This window comes from Panthera onca, chromosome B3 (assembly GCF_046562875.1).
Source record: "Panthera onca isolate mPanOnc1 chromosome B3, mPanOnc1 haplotype 2, whole genome shotgun sequence".
NCBI classification, from domain to species: domain Eukaryota; kingdom Metazoa; phylum Chordata; class Mammalia; order Carnivora; family Felidae; genus Panthera; species Panthera onca.
In genome coordinates this window covers 109,549,714-109,569,101 of record NC_138344.1, presented here as the reverse complement: position 1 = coordinate 109,569,101, position 19,388 = coordinate 109,549,714, and the positions used below count along the sequence as shown (strand labels likewise).

At 41.6% G+C, this 19,388-nt stretch overlaps 1 protein-coding gene and 1 pseudogene across 9 annotated transcripts in view; one reads left to right on the top strand and one right to left on the bottom strand.

Moving 5' to 3' along the window:
- The window catches only part of SYNE2 (spectrin repeat containing nuclear envelope protein 2), a 339,154-nt gene that overhangs the window by 283,431 nt on the left and 36,335 nt on the right, over window positions 1–19,388 (bottom strand). The window lies entirely within an intron of this gene.
- Window positions 865–1,115, top strand: LOC144616527 (ubiquitin-like protein 5 pseudogene; annotated as a pseudogene).

The window sequence follows — 19,388 nt, the reverse complement described above, 5'->3', positions numbered from 1 at the left end:
AAAGCTACCCAATTAGATTCCGGAACTTGTTCAGGGGACGGAAAGTTGACACAAACGGACATCTTAGGTGCTTGTGTGTACTTTATTGTGAACTTGAACCTGCAAGAATCTTCTTTATAACTTTTTATAAAGTTTATAAAGTTTTTCATAAAGTTATTAAAGTCTATAAAGTTTTAGTTCCTCTTCTGCTCTGTAAATGTTGCCATTTACTGGAAACAGTAACAACTGAGCTTGAGCTTGCAAAGTGAAACTAAAAAATAAACTATATGAAAAAGAATGTTTTGATGAGGCTACCTATTATATTGAATTATTTTCCCAAGTACTTACTTTTCCACACATTTCTTTCTCTATCCCCACTCTGACCCTTAAAGAATCCTGCCAGTAAGAGGAATTCTAACTGTGCAATTCTTTATTGCTTCGGGTATGTATATGCCGCTATTACCATCTTAGGGGCTTAAAAACTTGACTTTTCCCATACAGATGACTTCCTTATCAAATAAACCTAACCAAATATATAAAAATATAAAATGTATTAGGGAATGGATAGAAAAATGGGTAAATACACAGATACCTGATCAAGCAAGCAGAGCAAAACATTAGTGGTAGAATCTATGTGTTCAGCATATCAAAGATGTTCACTGTAAAATCCTTTTCCATTTGTGTATATTAGAAATTCTTTATAATAAAATATTGGGAAGGAGACAACCAAAAATAAATATACCCGAGGCCAACAGCTAGATAAAATCAATCATATCCAACAGATCACTTTACACGAAGAATAAAAATCATTCGATTTTGAAAAATCAGTCAACGCAACAGACAGTCTTCAAAAATCTTTTGGCTCCAGGGCAAGGAGGCTGTGGCATCGGCGGGTTCCAGGAGTTTCCAGCTCCAGACAGGATGGTCGAGGTTGTTTGCAATGACCAGCTGGGGAAGAAGGTCCCCGATACACTGATAACATCCATCAGGGACCTTAAGAAGCTGATCACAGCCCAAAATGGCACCCATTGTAACAAGATCATCCTGAAGAAGTGGTACACAATTTTTAAGGACCACGTGTCTCTGGGGAATAAGAAATCCACGGTAGGATGAACCTGGAGCTTTAGTATCAATAGAGCACAATTCCTTCCCCGTCTTGCTCTGCCCTACCCTGTCCTCCGCTCTTCTCCCATCCTCACTCCCACATTGGTGTGGATGCTTGTTTTTAAAAACTTAGGTTAAGGGCACCTGGGTGGCTCAGTCAGTTAGACATCCGACTTCAGCTCGGGTTATGATCTCATGGTTTATGAGTTCGACCCCCTACGTCGGGCTCTGTGCTGACAGCTCGAGCCTGGAGCCTGCTTCAGACTCTGACTTCCTCTCTCTCTGCCCCTCCCCTGCTCACATTCTGTCTCTCTCTTTGTCTATCTCTCAAAAATAAATAAACGTTAAAAAATATTTAAAAACTCATGTTAATGGGGCGCCTGTGTGGCTCAGTTGGTTAAGGGTCTCTCACGGTTCATGAGATGGGGGCAGGTGTGGGTTCTGCACTGACAGTGCAGAGACTGCTTGGGATTCTCTCTCTTTGCACTTTCTCCCTTCTGCACTTACGCGCAGGCACTCTCTCTTTTTCTCTCTCAAAATAAACTTAAAAAAAACCATTTTAATAAAATCTTAGAAATTGCCCAAAAAAACCCCCCCAAAAACCCAACAACTTTCAATTGCATCTTCCCCAGTCCTGTTTATCATCCAAAATTCCCTTATTATCTCTCCCACGGATCACTGTTGTTAAAGATTTTATGCACCAAATAAACTATCCTTGTCAATTAACAGCTAATTTGTTTTATCCTCGGCATTAAGATGAATCAGAGACCGCTTGAGTTAACGGTGCTACAATACTTCGCCGATATGCTCCTAACCAAAATGAAAAGCTGTTTGCCAGCTCAAGTGAGCCCGTGCAGCCTGACAACTGACGAAGGTACCAATGTTCTCCGCTTTTGACGTAACAAGACCACCACTACCCCTTCCCATACCCGAGGGCTCCTGAACCCCAAGTGAAGACAAAGCACTTCTTCATGATGACAGGAGAAAAACTGAATTCTAGAATGAATTTCCTAAGGGCATCCACTATTCCCTGCCAGGACTATTTTCTTAAGGGGGGTTAATAACAATAGTAGCAAACACTTAAATAGCACTTAACATATACAGGCACTGTTCTAAGCACTTTGCACATACAGCCTCATTTAATCTGTAACACCTGTAAGGGTTGGGTAGTCTAATTACCCCCATATTTGAAAAACCAAAACAAGGGGCGCCTGGCTCAGTCAGTTGGGCGGCTGACTTCGGCTCAGGTCATGATCTCGCGGTCTGTGAGTTCGAGCCCCGCGTTGGGCTCTGTGCTGACAGCTCAGAGCCTGGAGCCTGTTTCAGATTCTGTGTCTCCCTCTCTCTGACCCTCCCCCGTTCATGCTCTGTCTCTCTCTGTCTCAAAAATAAATATTTAAAAAAAAATGTCACATACAGCTGTCTATGGACACAATAGCTAATAAATGATGGAACGAAGATTTGAATCCAAGGGGTTCTGGCTTCAGTCTATGCTCTTTACCAAAACATTTTGATGTCTCATCGAGCTAGCTGAAACTGCCATATTTTGTTTATTCTTTCTTTCATGCATTTACTCAGCAACTGTTTATATGTGCTAGTTCCTGCTCTCAAGGAATTCAATCTCCTGGGGATGACAGATGAACATAATATTGAGTAAGATCCTCGAAGGAATGTATGTAGAAGGCACCGTACAAGCAAAGGAAGAGACCCATCCCACACTCAAAGCTAGAGACAGATGGGGCCGTCAGGAGTGCACTTCACAAAAGAGCATTTCACTCCAAATGGTCCCATTAACATTATTTGAACAAGACCTTGAAGTTAATAAGAATGTACCTGAGAATCACTCATTGTCATTCACTATCAATCAACCATAAAGTATTAAATGAAGGGGAAAGAATTTAAACTAAAAACAGAACAGAGAACAAATCGATAACCAGAGAATCAAGTGTTCCTGTGCTAAACTGGTATGTGAGATTCACTATATCGCATATTAAAGTTGAAGAAAAAAAACTGTATTCATTAAAAAAAAAAAAAAAAAAAAGGCTAGACCTTAAAACAAGTACAGTTGACACAGGTTTGAACTGCGCAGGCCCACTTACACAGAGATTGTTTACAGTGCAGCACTGGAAATACATTTTCTCTTCTTTATATTTTTCTTAACATTTCCTTTTTCTCTAGCTTACTTTATTGCGAGAATATAGTATATATTAACATAGCATACAGACTATGTGTTAATCAACTGGTTATGTTATCAGTAAGGCTTCTAGTCAACAGTAGGGGATTAGTAGTTAAGTCTGGGGAAAGTCAAAAGATATACATGTATTTTCAACTGCGTGGGGGGGGGCGGGGATCAGCGCCCCTGACCCCCATATTGTTCAAGGGTTAACTGGATTTGCCTGAGAGGTTTCTGTTTTTAATAGGATAAACTTAACAGGATAATACTTTTTTTTATTTACTGAAAAATGTCTTCGAGTTTCTAAAATATGTCCACCAAAAGTAAAACCAGGGGTGCCCGGGTGGCTCAGTCGGTTAAGCCTCCAAGTTTGGCTCAGGTCACGATCTCACAGTTCGTGGGTTCAAGCCCCGCATCGGGCTCTGTGCCAACAGCTCAGAGCCTGGAGCCTGCTTTGGATTGTGGCTCCCTCTCTCTGCCTCTCCCCAGCTTGTACACGCAAACGCTTTCTCTCTCTCAAAAATAAATAAACATTAAAAAAAAAAAAAAAGGTAAAACCAAACTTTAAAGACTGACTCAGTTGAAAGCGGTAGATTATTAACCCAAATATTGTCTTAATACAACTATTAAGAGAGAGTAAGAAGGGCGTGGCCGTGGGCTCACAGGACTCACAGGGTCTCCAGCCCAACTCCCATCTCACTGTGTTCCATCTTCTCTGTGCGGCTAGAATCAGCACAGAAGAGCCCTTCCCAAGGGCTCCTTGTGGCTTTCCAGGGGCTCCTTTCCTTTTCAAAGAAAAGTTACACACAATTATGTGACAAAGCCAGGGATTAGAATGAAAATAACAGACCAGCTTCAGGCACACAACCAAAGACTGGGTAAAAAAATCAATGCACTGGCAGTAAAGATTCTAAAATCAAGTGGAATGGTGTGGAATTATGTTTTTAAAATTCAGATAAACTAATAGGTACACTTCTATAAATGGCATAGCTATTTTGAAATGACTGTGGCTTGCTTAGGCAAGATATATTTTTTGAAAAATTTTTTTCATGTTTTTATTTTATTTTTGAGGGAGAGAGAGCACGAGTGGGGGAGCGGCAGAGAGAGAGAGGGAGACACAGAATCTGAAGCAGGCCCCAGGCTCCAAGCTGTCAGCACAGAGCCTGATTTGGGGCTTGAACTCACAAACTGTGAGATCATGACCTGAGCTGAAGTCAGCAGCTCAACCGACTGAGCCACACAGGCGCCCCTAGGCAATATATCTTAATATTCTTCTGGTGTCTCTAAAACCTCAAACACTAGAGAATTTCCCTTTTTTAAAGAAATCTTGGCATTTACTTTGATTATACTTAGGATGTTTTCAATTCAAAAATAAAATTTGAATGGAGATTATCTCTCATGAACGGAATTATGGGTGATTTTTATTTCCTTCCTTTTGCTTAATCTGCATTTTTAAAATTTTTTTTTAATGTTTATTTATTTTTGAGACAGAGCATGAATAGAGGAGGGGCAGAGAGAGAGGGAGACACAGAATCTGAAGCAGGCTCCAGGCTCTGAGCTGTCAGCACAGAGCCCGACGTGGGGCTCGAACTCACGGACCGTGAGATCATGACCTGAGCCAAAGTCGGACACTTAACCGACTGAGCCACCCAGGCGCCCCTAATCTGCATTTTTAAAATTTCAAATGGTGAATGCATCTTTCTGCTACAATAAGGGAAACATTTTTGCTTTTATTTTAATGATATGACAACAAAATGGGGAATAAGGTATTATTTAGTTCAAGGTCAAGTCTCCAGTTGATTTGCTATGAAACATGTATATCTGTATCTTCAAAATGAGAAAAATACTCTCTTGACACAAATAAAATTTTAGAAAACTTTTCTGGCTTTGTCTTCTAGAAAACAGTTATTCTAGAAATTTCTAGAAATATTCCTGAAAACCTTTTTGGTACCACAACAGGTCTCTTATTTCCTCATTATTAGATAGTTTGCTAATGAGTCCTGGCAGTCTGACAGCAGTGGAAAAATTACTGTGTCGTACGAGGAAAGGGACATCTATCTCATCTTCAGAGGCTGATCAGAAAGTCTACCATGGAAGGACATAGGAAGTATACTCAGGTAACTCTTCAACAGAGTGATTTAAATGTCACACTTGTTCCCATCGTTTTTTCCTAGTCTTCGTCTACACCACATTATTTATGATCCACCTAGCAGTCCTGAAGGAGGTCGCTTTGTCAGATGAGTTGCAGCGCTATTCCTAGCCACGGGCCGTTATTAGCGGCGATCGGCTTACAAGCTCCCAGCAGAAAGGTGGTGACACAAATGCAGTAAGTTTCAACTTTTTCCTGCTAACTTTTCCTGACTCCGCTATCACCTCTCCTGTCATCACCGCTTAACCAGAAGCTATCGGTACAAATTCACAGACCAGGTGATTTCTTTTTTAACTGAAGTACAGTTGACACACAACGTTACAGTAGTCTCAGTTGTACAACACAGTGGTCCCACAAGTGCACACAGTATGCTGTGCTCACAAGCGTGGCTACTGTCACCACGCAACGCTATCACAACACTGTTGACTACACTCCCTACGCTGTACCTTTCATCCCTGTGACTTATTCTTTCCGTAACTGGAAGCCTGTATCTCTCACGGCCCTTTACCCATTTTGTGCAGCCTCCCACAGCCCTCCCCTCAAACAACCATCAGTTTGGTCTCTGCATCTAAAGGTCTGTTTCTGCTTTTTGTCTGTTTAGATTCTACAAGTGAAATCATAAGGTATTTGTCCTTCTCTGTCTGACCTATTTTACCTGGCATCATACCCTCAGGGTCCATCCATTTTGTCTCAAATGGCAAGATTTCATCTTTTTTATCACTGTATAACTTTCCACTGTATGTACATTACACATCTTCTTTCTCCATTCACCTACTGACGGACACTTGGGTTGCTTCCGTATCTTGGCTATTGTAAATAACGCTGTAATACACATAGGGGTGCATGTATCTTTTGGAATTAGTATTCTTGTTTTCTTTAGGTAAATACCCAGTAGTGGAATTACTGAGTCATACGGTGCTTCTATTTCTAATGTTTTGAGGAAGCTCCATACAGTTTTCCACAGTGGCTGCACCAGTTTGCATTCCCACCAAAAGTACACAAGTGTTCCTTTTTCTCCACATCTTCGCCAACACTTGTGATTTCTTGTCTTTTTGATTCGAGCCATTTTGACAGGTGTGAGGTGATGTCTCACTGTGGTTTTGATTTGCATTTCCCTGATGATGAGGGATGTTGAGCATCTTTCTATGTGTCTGCTGGCCATCTGGATGTCTTCTCTGGAAAAATCAGACCAGGTAACTTTTAAGTTCCACTCTACTATCTCTTTCCAGGCACTTCATTTTCCTAATGACCACCTCAAAATGCCAGAAATCAATTTTAACCAATCACTATACTTTTGGAAAACAAATATGTAGCAGTTCTCTGGATAGAATGCTGCTCACAACAAAGCAGGGTCACTCACCAGCCAAAACCAACTGGGCCACTGAAACACCCACTCCAACCACGATAACAGCATTCTGAGTGAACATAGCCACTTCCCTAAAAGAGCCGTGTTGACCTTGACCAAGTCTCAAATGCTCTGAACTGTGGCATCCACTGACTGCTACAGAATGGGAATGATAGTATGTATCTTACAGGGTCGTTGTTGGAATTCAATAAAAAAGCACATGCAACTTAAAAACTACAGTAACAACTAACATTTATTGAGTGCTTACTGTGGTAGATGCACTACAGTATATAAATGGTCTTTATTATAATCTGTGAAATGAGTTTATCAAGGTTCTCCCTTTGGTTTGGTTTTGTTTTTGAGAGATAGACCACAAGTGAGGGACTCATCACAATACTAAAATGAAGGGTAAAAAAACTTAAGGACAAAAACTTCCAAAGTTATGAAAGCTGGTATGTTCAATTATCACAGATCTAGAAAGCCTGCACTTAGGAAGTAGTTATTTTGAATTTCCATCAGTACATTTTAACCTTAAAATTCTGCTCTCCTACCCTACACTCAAATTTTCTAAAGATCATAATTCCCCCAAGAAAAGTTTCCTGCCTTTGCTACCACCAGGTCACCAATCTCCCCCATGACCTCATTATTTTTTATTTTTATTTACTTACTTACTTATTTATTTATGTAGGTTTCATGTCCAGTGCAGAGCCAAATGCAGGGCTTGAACTCATGACCCTGAGATCAAGACCTGAGCTGATATCAAGAGTCAGACACTCGACTGACTGAGCCATTCAGGCATCCCGTCCAGTCGCCATCTTGATCTATAGGCAAAATATGTACCTATATATCTGAGTGGCTTCCTTCCTCTGGCACCGTGAGACACAAGGATAGCTTTCTTGGAAAGAAACCCGGTCATGGCTATCCTGGCTTCTTCCCTCCTTAGGATCCCTGGCCTCAATAATCATACTCCTAATTATTGGCCCCCTCTTTTTAATCTTTGTTAAATTTGTCTCTTTTAGAATCCAACAAATCCTTGTATGAATGATGACTCAACAAGGATTCCAAGACACTCCCCTTGTTCAGCATGAAGCATCTACTGAAGATGAGACCTCCACACAAATACCAAAGATTTGTCATTGTCAATCTGACAGGGGGGAATGTAGAAGCTGCCACTAGGCAACAGGCTTAAGCAACAGAAACCTGAAAAAGGTAAAATGGTCCCACAGTGACCACCAGGCTGAATGCAAACAGACCCATTAGGTGACCCACCTCAAAATATCCATAAGCCCTAGCTGGCCAGCGGGCTACTTACAAACAGGTACCAAAAAATGAAAATTTCATACATTCCCATACCCCCTCACTTGCTCCCCCTTAACTATAGATCCCCACCACTGCCTCCTGGCAGACAGTATCTCCTTTGCTGTTCTGCCCACTGCTCTCTCACAGTGTATTCAATAAACACCTATCTCCTTCAAAAAAAATACCTAAACAAAAGTCATATTCTATTAGAATTAACTTTAGAGAGCCCTTATGAGATCAGACTTACTCTTGTTTATAAACACCCACACCCACACACACATGCTGAAATGAAGAGCAAAATACAAGAAAACTACCTTGGCAGGTACAAATGTTTAAATCTTTTAACCATAGCCCTTTGGAACAGCAGTGCAGTTTATTTTATCTCCTCCAAAGACAAAAGTCAATTTCACCCTCAGTGATGCCAGTGCACAGAAGCTCAGTATGAATTCACAATTCGGCTGGAATCTGTAAGTGACCAAAGCAATCTTCCCTCTTGGGATCATAAAAACTATAGACTTCGCAGTGAAATGAGCCACCCAGGCACCCCATCAACTTTGTTTTATACTTGAGGATTTTCATAATAAAATGTTTGGAGGAAAACGTTATTAAAATAATCCAGATGATGCTAGCTGGGACCAGGGCTGCAGGAGTAGGAGTGGCAATCAGTGGTCAAATTCCGAATATATTTTGAAGATGGCACCAACGGGATCTTCTGACCGATTTGATACCACATGTGAGAGAAAGAGAAGAATAAGAAATGACCAAAATTTTTGGCTTAGGCATCAGGAAGGATGAGGCAGAGACAGGTGCAGGTGGAAGAGGTTTGGAAAGTAGGAGTTTCAGTTTTGAAATTTGAGATGTACATCAGACATCATGACTTCAGTTCCAAAGGGCAGATTCCTGCTCTATTTTGAGTTCAGGTAATGTAGGCATATTCCTTCCCCCCACCCTCCTCAAAGTAAATGCTTCATGCCCTATGGGAAACTAAACAAAGAACATCAAGTCAGAACCAAGAAGATGGAGCTGGCCAAGATAGTAAGACAGGAACAGGGTATTATGGGGAAAAAAATATGCTCTATGTTTATGTCCTATTTTTTTTTTTTTTCAAAATTTTTTAACGTTTATTTTTGAGACAGAGAGAGACAGAGCATGAACGGGGGAGGGTCAGAGAGAGGGAGACACAGAATCTGAAACAGGCTCCAGGCTCTGAGCTGTCAGCACAGAGCCCGACGCGGGGCTCGAACTCACGGACCGCGAGATCATGACCTGAGCCGAAGTCGGCCGCTTAACCGACTGAGCCACCCAGGCGCCCCTGTTTATGTCCTATTTTAAAAGATCATAAATAAACGTTAAAAAAATTTTTTTTAAAAAATGGGGCGCCTGGGTGGCTCAGTCGGTTAAGCGTCTGACTTTGGCTCAGGTCATGATCTCGCGGTCCGCGGGTTCCAGCCCCGCGTCGGGCTTTGGGCTGATGGCTCAGAGCCTGGAGCCTGCTTCCGATTCTGTGTTTCCCTCTCTCTCTGCCCCTCCCCCGTTCATGCTGTGTCTCTCTCTGTCTGAAAAATAAATAAACGTTAAAAAAAATTTTTTTAAAGATCAATAAAGGGGCACCTGGGTGTCTCAGTCAGTTAAGCATCCGACTTCCGCTCACGTCATGATCTCACGGTTCATGAGTTCAAGCCCTGCATAGGGCTCTGTGCTGACGGCTCAGAATCTGGAGCCTGCTTCGGATTCTGTGTCTCCCTTTCCCTCTGCTCCTCCCCCCGCCCCTCAAAAATAAATAAACATAGGGGTGCCTGGGTGGCGCAGTTGGTTAAGCTTCCGACTTCAGCCAGGTCACGATCTCGCGGTCCGTGAGTTCGAGCCCCGCGTCAGGCTCTGGGCTGATGGCTCGGAGCCTGGAGCCTGTTTCCGATTCTGTGTCTCCCTCTCTCTCTGCCCCTCCCCCGTTCATGCTCTGTCTCTCTCTGTCCCAAAAATAAATAAAAAACATTGAAAAAAAAATTTTTTTAAATAAATAAATAAATAAATAAATAAACATAAAAAAAATTTTAAAAGATCAATAAAAACGTTAGAACATAAAATAAGGACATCCCCCATAAACAAAAAAGAGAAAAATGGAAAAGAAATATAAAGCTTAAAAGACCAATCCCCCCTGCCAAAAAAAAAAAAAAAACAAAAAACAAAAACAAAACAATCCCAGTGGATCTAACATCCAAGGGAGAACACAGAGAAGGAAATAATCAAAGAAGTAACACAAGAAGATTTTCCAGAACTGAAGGACAAGTATTTCCATAATATAAGAGCATAATAAGTGCCCCTCCCAAAATAGTTTTTTTTTAAAAAGACTCTCAGCAAAACATGTTATCGGAAAATTTCAGAATACCTGGAATAAACAATCTCCCAGAGAGACAAAAAAAAAAAAAAGATCGCACACCAAGAAAAAAGAATCAGAACGGCATCAGACTTTTGTATAGCCATACTGGACAACAGAAGACAGAGAGGAATGCATTAAAAGTTCTGAGAAAACCTAAACATAAAGCTAAAACTATAAAACTCTTAGAAGAAAACAAAAAGCAAAAGCTTCATGACGCTGGATTTGGAAATAACCTCTACGACATGATTCCAAAAGCACAGTCAACAAATGAAAAAATAAATTGGACTACATTAAGACAAAATTCCAATGCTAGGGCTGAGAAGCTTAAAAAAAAAAATTATACCTTCATTCATTTCATAAAGAATTTGTGGTTTGCAAAGTCATGTTCACTGTCCTTCTGGGTGGAAATGCTGAGAAGTTTGGGAGAGACGGATTTAGGAAGCTCTGATCAGATGACCTCATTTTCTAGGGAAAATAAGAAGTGAGGTCATCGCTTGGGAGCAGGGACAGCAAGGGTGGGGTAGGGTCCTTGAGAAATGAATGGTGCTTGGAACAGTCCACAGTTGAGAACCTGAACAAACTGACTAGAGACATACAAGAAGCTAGAGGGCAGTAAAGGATCATGGAGGCCACAATAGCATTGGCCCAAACAGCATTTTGGGTCCAAGGTTCTCCCTCCTGGGAGAACCCAGGAGGACTCAGCATCTGACTGATACTCAAGTAGGAGCAGCAAATGTTGGTGACTTCAATTTCTGCCAACTAGAAAATGCTCTGAAATTGCACAGAAAGGCACTGAGCTGGCTCAGTCAGTTGAGCACATGACTCTTGACCTTGGGGTTGTGAGTTCGAGCCCCACGTTGGATGTAGAGATTACTTAAAAATAAAATCTAGGTGTGCCTGGGTAGCTCAGTTGGTTAAGTGTCCGACTTTGGCTCAAATCATGATCTCGCGGTTCGTGAGTTCCAGCCCTGTGTCAGACTCTCTGCTGACAGCATGGAGCCTGCTTTGGATTCTCTCTCCGTCCCTTTCTGCCCCTCCACCACTCTCACTACGTCTCTCTGTCTCTCAAAAATACGTGTTAAAAATTTCTTTAATTAAATCTAAAACAAAAAATTGCACAAAGACACAAGGAGACATATTCAAGAATGTTCATGGCAGAACCATTTGTAACAGAAAAAAGTGCAAATAATCGAACCCCATCAGTAGAATGGATAAACTGTGGTTGATTCATGCAAGGAAGATTATGCCACAGCTAAAATGAATGACTGACCAGTATCAGCATGGCTATATATTAAAACTATAATGAGGGTTGGGCGGGAAGCAAGTGCAAAAGGACTGATACACTACGAAGTCATTTACATACTTTATGTAAATTTTAAACACACACATACATATATGGTAAAAGAACAGAAACATGGTTGGGAATGACACTCACCAACTGCAGAGTGAGTGCAAAGGAATGGAGGGTGGGACTTCAGCTCCACAGTTAGCATCTTCTTTTGCCCCAAAGTTTAACATCTAAGTAGGGATTACATTACGATGTTTAAAATATTCGTCCCTGGGGCACTTGGGTGGCTCAGTTAGGTGTTCGACCGGCTCAGGTCATGATCTCATGGTTCGTGGGTTAGAGCCCCGCGTCAGGCTCTGTGCTGACAGCTCAGAGCCTGGAGCCTGCTTTGGATTCTGTGTCTCCCTCTCTCTCTGCCCCTCCCCCACTCGTACTCTGACTCAATCTCTCTCTCTCAAAAATAAATAAACACTAAAAAAAATTTTTCTTAATATTCATTCTTTAAATTTTTTTTTAACCTTTATTTATTTTTGAGACAGAGAGAGACAGAGCATGAGCAGGGGAGGGGCAGAGAGAGAGGGAGACACAGAATCCGAAGCAGGCTCCAGGCTCTGAGCTGTCAGCACAGAGCCCGACGCGGGGCTCAAACTCATGGACCGCGAGATCATGACCTGAGCTGAAGTCGGCCACCTAACCAACTGAGCCACCCAGGCACCCCAATATTCATTCTTAACATTTTAAAATTCTAATCGAATTCTACTTAAGCTAGAGAACAGAGGGGCGCCTGGGTGGCTCAGTAGGTTGAGCGTCCGACTTCGGCTCAGGTCACAATCTCGCGGTGTGTGAGTTCGAGCCCCGCGTCGGGCTCTGGGCTGATGGCTCAGAGCCTGGAGCCTGCTTCGGATTCTGTGTCTCCCTCTCTCTCTGCCCCTCCCCTGCTCATGCTCTGTCTCTCTCTGTCTCAAAAATAAATAAAAACATTAAAAAAAAAAATTTTAAGCTAGAAAACAGAGACCAAATACTTGAAAGAGCCCTGGATTCAGAATCAAAAGAATCTGGCGTTAGCCCCGGCTCTGCCACTGACCCACTCAGCCTCGGATAATCATCTGCTTCTCCCAGGTCCCGTTTCTCCATCTGTGAAATGAGGGCAGTGAGTCTGTCTGAGCGACCTCATAGTCTTTCAGGTTCTTGCCAAAGAACCTAACCCGAGTTCTCCGCTGCCTGTTGAAAAACACTGGATTACAAGAAACAACAGTCACGGTGGACCGCCTGCGAGGCCTCAGAGTCCACCCATTCCTGGATGTTGTCTTTGGATCCCATCCAGCCTCAAGGAACTGGGAACATGCACTGCATTGTTAGAGCCCCTCAGAGAACCACTTTTATTAAAACCCATTCTGGTATAATCCCGTAAACCTTACCCAGCCGGATATCATAGGGAACAGTCCAGAGAAACCTACCATTGCACTTCTTACACAGAAGTTCAGGAGTACGGTGCATAAGACACAGTGTTCCTTTTCTGAGAACTCACTGTGGAACATTCTCTCAGGTCTCAGGACCAAGAAAAACTGTGACCCTGAGCGTTTTTTCTTTTCATCTAATGACCACGTTGTTTTTATAAACAAAGTTTCCCTCTCTTTTTTTTGGCTGGGATAGCCCAGCTCTAGCAACTACAAAATGACTTTATGGAAACAAGTTGCTTTACTCAACTACTCTTGTTTTTCCTTCACTGCAAGGCCCTTTTCTAGTTTTATTATTTTTATTATTATTATTATTATTATTATTATTATCCAATTGAGTTCTATGTTTTCCTACAAATTGCTTCCAACTTTCTCTGGAACGGGAGAGGGTAAAAATAAGTGAGTTAAATCGACTCAGACTTTCTAAAAGGACAAGATAAAACATGTTGAAAATTACAAAATGAGATACAAATGCAAACTGTTCTTCATTGGTGAAAAAGAAAAACTTACTGTGGAAAATGAAGCTGTATATGTTTTCGGTAAGTGAGATTTTCTAAACATTTCTCAATGCCAAGTCACTTGAAGACATCCATATTCCAGTTCTAAACTCTGGGAAGTTCACATCAGCTGTAGCCTCAGTACCCCAAGACCCCAAATCAATGGAGAGTCTTGGCGAAAAGCAATGAATTAACAATGCTTCCTGTTGGGTGTGGAACAGTGAAAAAGAGAAAAACAAGGTACTGAGGGGCATAATAAATCGGCTTATCATTATTCACAAGAAAAATCTTTTCCTGTGAATTCTTGGCACTCAAGAATATTTTTATTCTTTGGTCTTTTTATTTTATTTTAGGGAGAGAGTGAGAGTAGGGCAGGGCAGATGGGGAAAGAGAGAGGTGGGGGGGAGGGGGGGGGAGGGAGAGGGAGAGGGAGAGGGAGAGGGAGAGAGGGAGAGAGGGAGAGAGGGAGAGAGAGGGAGAGAGAGGGAGAGAGAGGGAGAGGGAGAGGGAGAGGGAGAGGGAGAGGGAGAGGGAGAGAGGGAGAGGGAGAGGGAGAGGGAGAGGGAGAGAGGGAGAGAGGGAGAGAGGGAGAGAGGGAGAGAGGGAGAGAGAGAGAGAGAGAGAGAGAGAGAGAGAGAGAGAGACTCTGACATGGGACTCGATCAAGTCAACACTCACCCAACTGAGCCACCTAGGCGCCCCGAGAATATATATATTTTAATGATTATACTCTTCATGAATGTATTCTTATTCTGCCTCTTCCCCGTGTCCCCATTCCCTGCCCCTCCATCCCCTCTCTCAGCCCAGGCCCTGCAGGGTGTTTTTATCTCTGCCCCAGCTCCCTCCCACTACAGCAAGGCAAACGCAAACTGAATATCCCATAAATTGCCAGCACGCTAACGTGAAAAGAGGCCACCTGAAACATCACACACTCAAAAAGCTGTTTTGGGGTTTGTTTTTTTTTTTAATGTTTTTTATTTATTTTTGAGACAGAGAGAGACAGAGCATGAGCAGGGGAGGGGCAGAGAGAGAGGGAGACACAGAATCCGAAGCAGGCTCCAGACTCTGAGTGGTCATCACAGAGCCCAACGCGGGGCTCGAGCTCCCGGACTGTGAGATCATGACCTAAGCTGAAGTCGGACGCTTAACCAACTGAGCCACCCAGGCGCCCCTCAAAAAGCTGTTAAAATCATCATAGCTTATAAGAATTGCTTAAACTTTCCAGATAGTGAAAAAAAAACAAGTATTTAGGTTCCTTTGCCACTGAATAGACTGGCTCTAGGGGAATTGGCCTGCTTCTCCAAAGAAGTCGCTGTGTAACTAACAGATCACTTCTCTCGGTCCCCACTCCAGGAATATCCTCAGTCCTTCTGGACTCCCTTAGTTAGTTCTTATCAGCCCCCTCCTGGCATCTCATGCTGGAGTGTGCTGCAAGCATCCTGGCATCGATTGAGAGGCCGTAGGTTCCTAAACATCAACCTGACATGCCAACTAACTGGAGAAACCCTTCCCTCTGAAGATCCACTGGTGAGCCTACCCATCCCTTGTAGCCCTGTATCCTCTGCAGATTCTAGATGGTGAGCCCGGAGAAGAGACTCTGTCTTGTTTACTGTTTATCTCTCCTCTAGCCCTGTGAATGGCATATAGCGGGCACATGAGAAATGTTTGAGGAAAGGTTAACGGAACGAGCAAGGGGCACCTGGGTGGCTCGGTTGGTTAAGCGTCCAGCTCTTGATTTCGGCTCAGGTCATGATCTCTCGGGTTCATGAGATTGGGCCCCACGTTGGGCTCTGTGCTGACCGTGCAGAACTTGCTTGGGATTCTCTCTCAATCTCTCTCTCTCTCTCCTCTCCCCCTCTGTCTCTCTCTCTCTCAAAGAAAAAAGAAAAGTAACTTTTTTAAAAAATAAAAAATAAAAATAAAAGAGTCAACAAATGAATGAACAAACTGGAATGATGCAGCTGGGGAAACTTAACTTTCAGACTGCTCCCCCCATTAAAATTTCCTTTTTCCTTCCTTTTTTTTTTTTTTTTTTTTTAAAGAATTTAGCATTAGGAGCAGGGGGCCTGAGTGACTCTGTTGATAAAGCCTCAGACTCTTGATTTGGGTTCAGGTCATGACCTCACAGTTCACGAAATCAAGCATCGCATCAGGTCTATGCTAACCATGCAGAGCCTGCTTGGGATCTCTCACTTCCTCTCTATTTCTCTCTTTCTCAAAATAAATAAACTTAAAACAGTTAAAAAAAAAAAAAAAAGAATTTAGTGCTAAAAAATACTCCACTTCCTTGGAGGAACAAGTTGGATTCTTCTTGGTGCTATTATTTTTGTTGCTGTTTTCTCTCTCATGTTCCTTTTTTCATTTCATTTGGGCTGTCCAGAAACACAGAACTCACTTTGAGGTCAAACTGTAGTAATTATGTAGGCCCTCTTTATGTCTGTTTTTCCCTGGCCTTTGTCTTCTTTTTCATTTTTACTTTTTTAAAAAAAATTTAATGTTTATTTATATTTGAGAGAAAGAGACAGTGTGGGAACAGGGAAGGGGCAGAGACAGACTGAGACACAGAATCCCAAGCAGGCTCCAGGCTCCGAGCTGTCAGCACGGAGCCCAACGTGAGGCTAGAACTCATGAGCATGAGACCATGACCTGAGCTGAAGTCGAAAGCATAACCAACTGAGCCACCCAGGCGCCCCTGTTTTTACTTTTAATTGACATGTGTTACCTTATTATATATATATATATATATATAATATACATATGTTATATATATATTTTATATATATATTTATATATATATATTTTATATATATATATATATTCGTTATGGTCATCTTAAATCCTTCATGAATAAGGTAATGAACGAATTAAAAAACTAAATGAACAAATAAGTAAGCAAACAAAAACTCAGAAAATATACTTTATAAGAATTTTTTTTATACACACTCAAAAATAAAAATAATTTTGAAATTCAGGTCTTCCCAAGTCACAGAATTTTTTAAGTTCCAACTTCCTCCTTCAGTAATCTCCACTTGAATTTGTTCTCCTTCCTTTCATTTTTGACAAGATTTTTTTTTCTCACCAAAAGGCCAGAATTCTTGGCCAGAGGAAACTAACTCACCCTCAAATGTCTTCTTGGATGTATTTTAAGGTAAAATGCCTATTTCTACTTGTAATGATTTGTTCCTTGGATTTTCAAGGTTTCAGGGGAACTTTAGTCCCCAACTATTCTCGGGGAAAATGGGGGCTGAGGGACTGGAGAAATTCTGTTAAGCTTATAAAGTTGAACCAGTCCTACCGAATGTGGTCAAATGGCTGCATGTATGCTGGTAAAATTCTCAGAACAGAAATGACTGAACCTTTTGGGAAAATCTGTGCAGGGTCTGACTGTGATTATAAAAGAATTTTTGTCAAATGTTTCAAGTAACATAACTGTACATGCATTTTTACACATGTTTCTGTTGGGTAGCATTTCCCCCGTGATGAAGGATTTGTTGTCTTTAAAATTCCAAACACTAGTCTTTCCAAGATACTTAAAAGAAATATTTCTCAATTTGAAATGTTTGCCAGCAAACACAACAGCCAAAAATATGTTGGCTGTGGAAATGAGAAGTTGGTGTCTGAAATGTACTATTTCTTCAGAAAAATATTTATCAATTTTAGTGGCAGCTGCAAAGCTGCTTTCACACTCAGAAATTAATTTACTATTACAAATGGGCAAAGGCAGAGTGATTGGATTTTTCCTTTTGGCCTGTGTGCTACTACAACCGACCCGAATTACACACGGCTTTAATCAACAGATGCACCAGCTGCCGCTTGGTCGGGGACCTGTTCTTTCTCTTTAACTGTGTTCACTTACAGAGGAAATCAACAAAACCAGACAATGGCCCAATTTGTCTTATAATGGCCAAGCCCCACTAGCATTCCCCATCACATGCCCATGGTTGCTAAGGTTTGTTTGTTTTTTTTTTTTTTTTTAATTCATTGAGAAGCTTTCTGATCCAATTTTCTTCTTACACTCAGGATTTAAGATAAATATCATGAAAACATGCACCAAAGTCACGGGAAGTTGAGACTTCCAGAGGAGATCGTCTTCATTCATTCATTTAACAAATAGTGGTTGCGTGCTTTCTGTCTGCCAGGCACCGTATCAGGCACCGGGGCTGCAAAGAGGAGTAAGTGCGAAAGACTTTCCAGAGACAGGAAGGGCGTGTTTGAGGAGTATAAACACCAGCAGGAACTAACTGCCCGGAGGAATCCAAAAAAGTAAGGCTTGTCATAACAGGCATAAACAGAAGAGGACCAATTTCTAACATCCCACCCCTAAGACTTCCCTGCTAAAGCAGGTAGGACCCAGCAAGTATAGACAGGTGGATGAGAAGGCTGGCCAGGACAAGTGAATCTATTCACATTATAAATCACTAATGAGTGCAAAACTAAGTTTATTCTTCCAGTCCACCACCACAACAGAACTAAGAGTTACGAAACAGACACAGGTATTTTTAGAGGGTGGAAAAAACCCTTTAAATTTAAATTTTGTTTGCCATAAGCATAAAAAAGTCAAACTGTAGTTTAAATTTATTTTCTACAGAATGGAATATACATTTTATTCACCTTTTTTAAATGTTTATTTATTTATTTTGAGAGAAAAAGAAAGCATGAGTAGGGAAGGGGCAGAGAGAGAGGGAGAAAAAGTCCTAAGCAGGATCCGTGCTGTCAGTGCAGAGCCCGACACAGGGCTCAAACCCACAAACTACGAGATCATGACCTGAGCTGAAATCAAGAGTCGGCCACTTAACCGACAGAGCCACCAAGTCGCCCCCATTTTATTCACTTTTAAGAGGATTTTTTTTGTATTATATAAGTACTATGTGTTAAGTGATTTTTTAATAATACAGAAAAAAATGAATAAAATCGATCCAGAGATGTTTAGACTATTTTTATCTCCAGCATAGGTTTTTTTTACTGTTTTTACAAAGTTGCAATTATACCACAAATTTGTTTTATTCTACTAAACATTAGGCATCAGCATTTCCCTGTTATTAGTCTCCCTAAATGTCATTATAATGTAACGCCTACATTGTATCTTGATGGTATATAAGAACTTGAACCGGAAAAGAACAGCAAGGGTTAGTCTCCTAAACTTCTCAAGAAGACAAAAAAAAAAAAAAAAACTAAAAACTAAACAACAACAACAAAAACTACCATTTTCATTTAGCTTCTGCTCATTTATCATTACTCAGGAAATTACCCAAAAAGTATTAATGTGCAGCTTGCATGTTTCGGGCACTATGCTAGGTGGTTAGCAATATAATCAGTCCCTTAAGAATACGGACTCCCCAAGACAAGAGGAAACATACTCCTTCGCCTTACTTGATTCTTTGCTATGGGCACCACTGTGCTTCAGCTCTGTTCTATGCAGATTAAATCAAATAATTACGTGAGTTATACTATGAGGCTAATTTCCAGTAGGGCAGGAGCGGTGAATGGGCAGCAGTAACAAGGACCCAGGCTCATTCGAGCTACAGTATAACTAAATCTGGCCTCAATACCCCTGCCCAGGGTGAGAGAAACAAGAGCCAGGGCACATCAGCTGCTTGCTGGCTTCCAGGTGAGGGACAGTGCTTCCCAGGCAGGCCTAGGACACCGCAGCTACCTTGGGTCTAGTCTGGGAAGCTGAATGGTCTTGTGAGGGGGTAATGCCATGTCACAGAATTATTCCT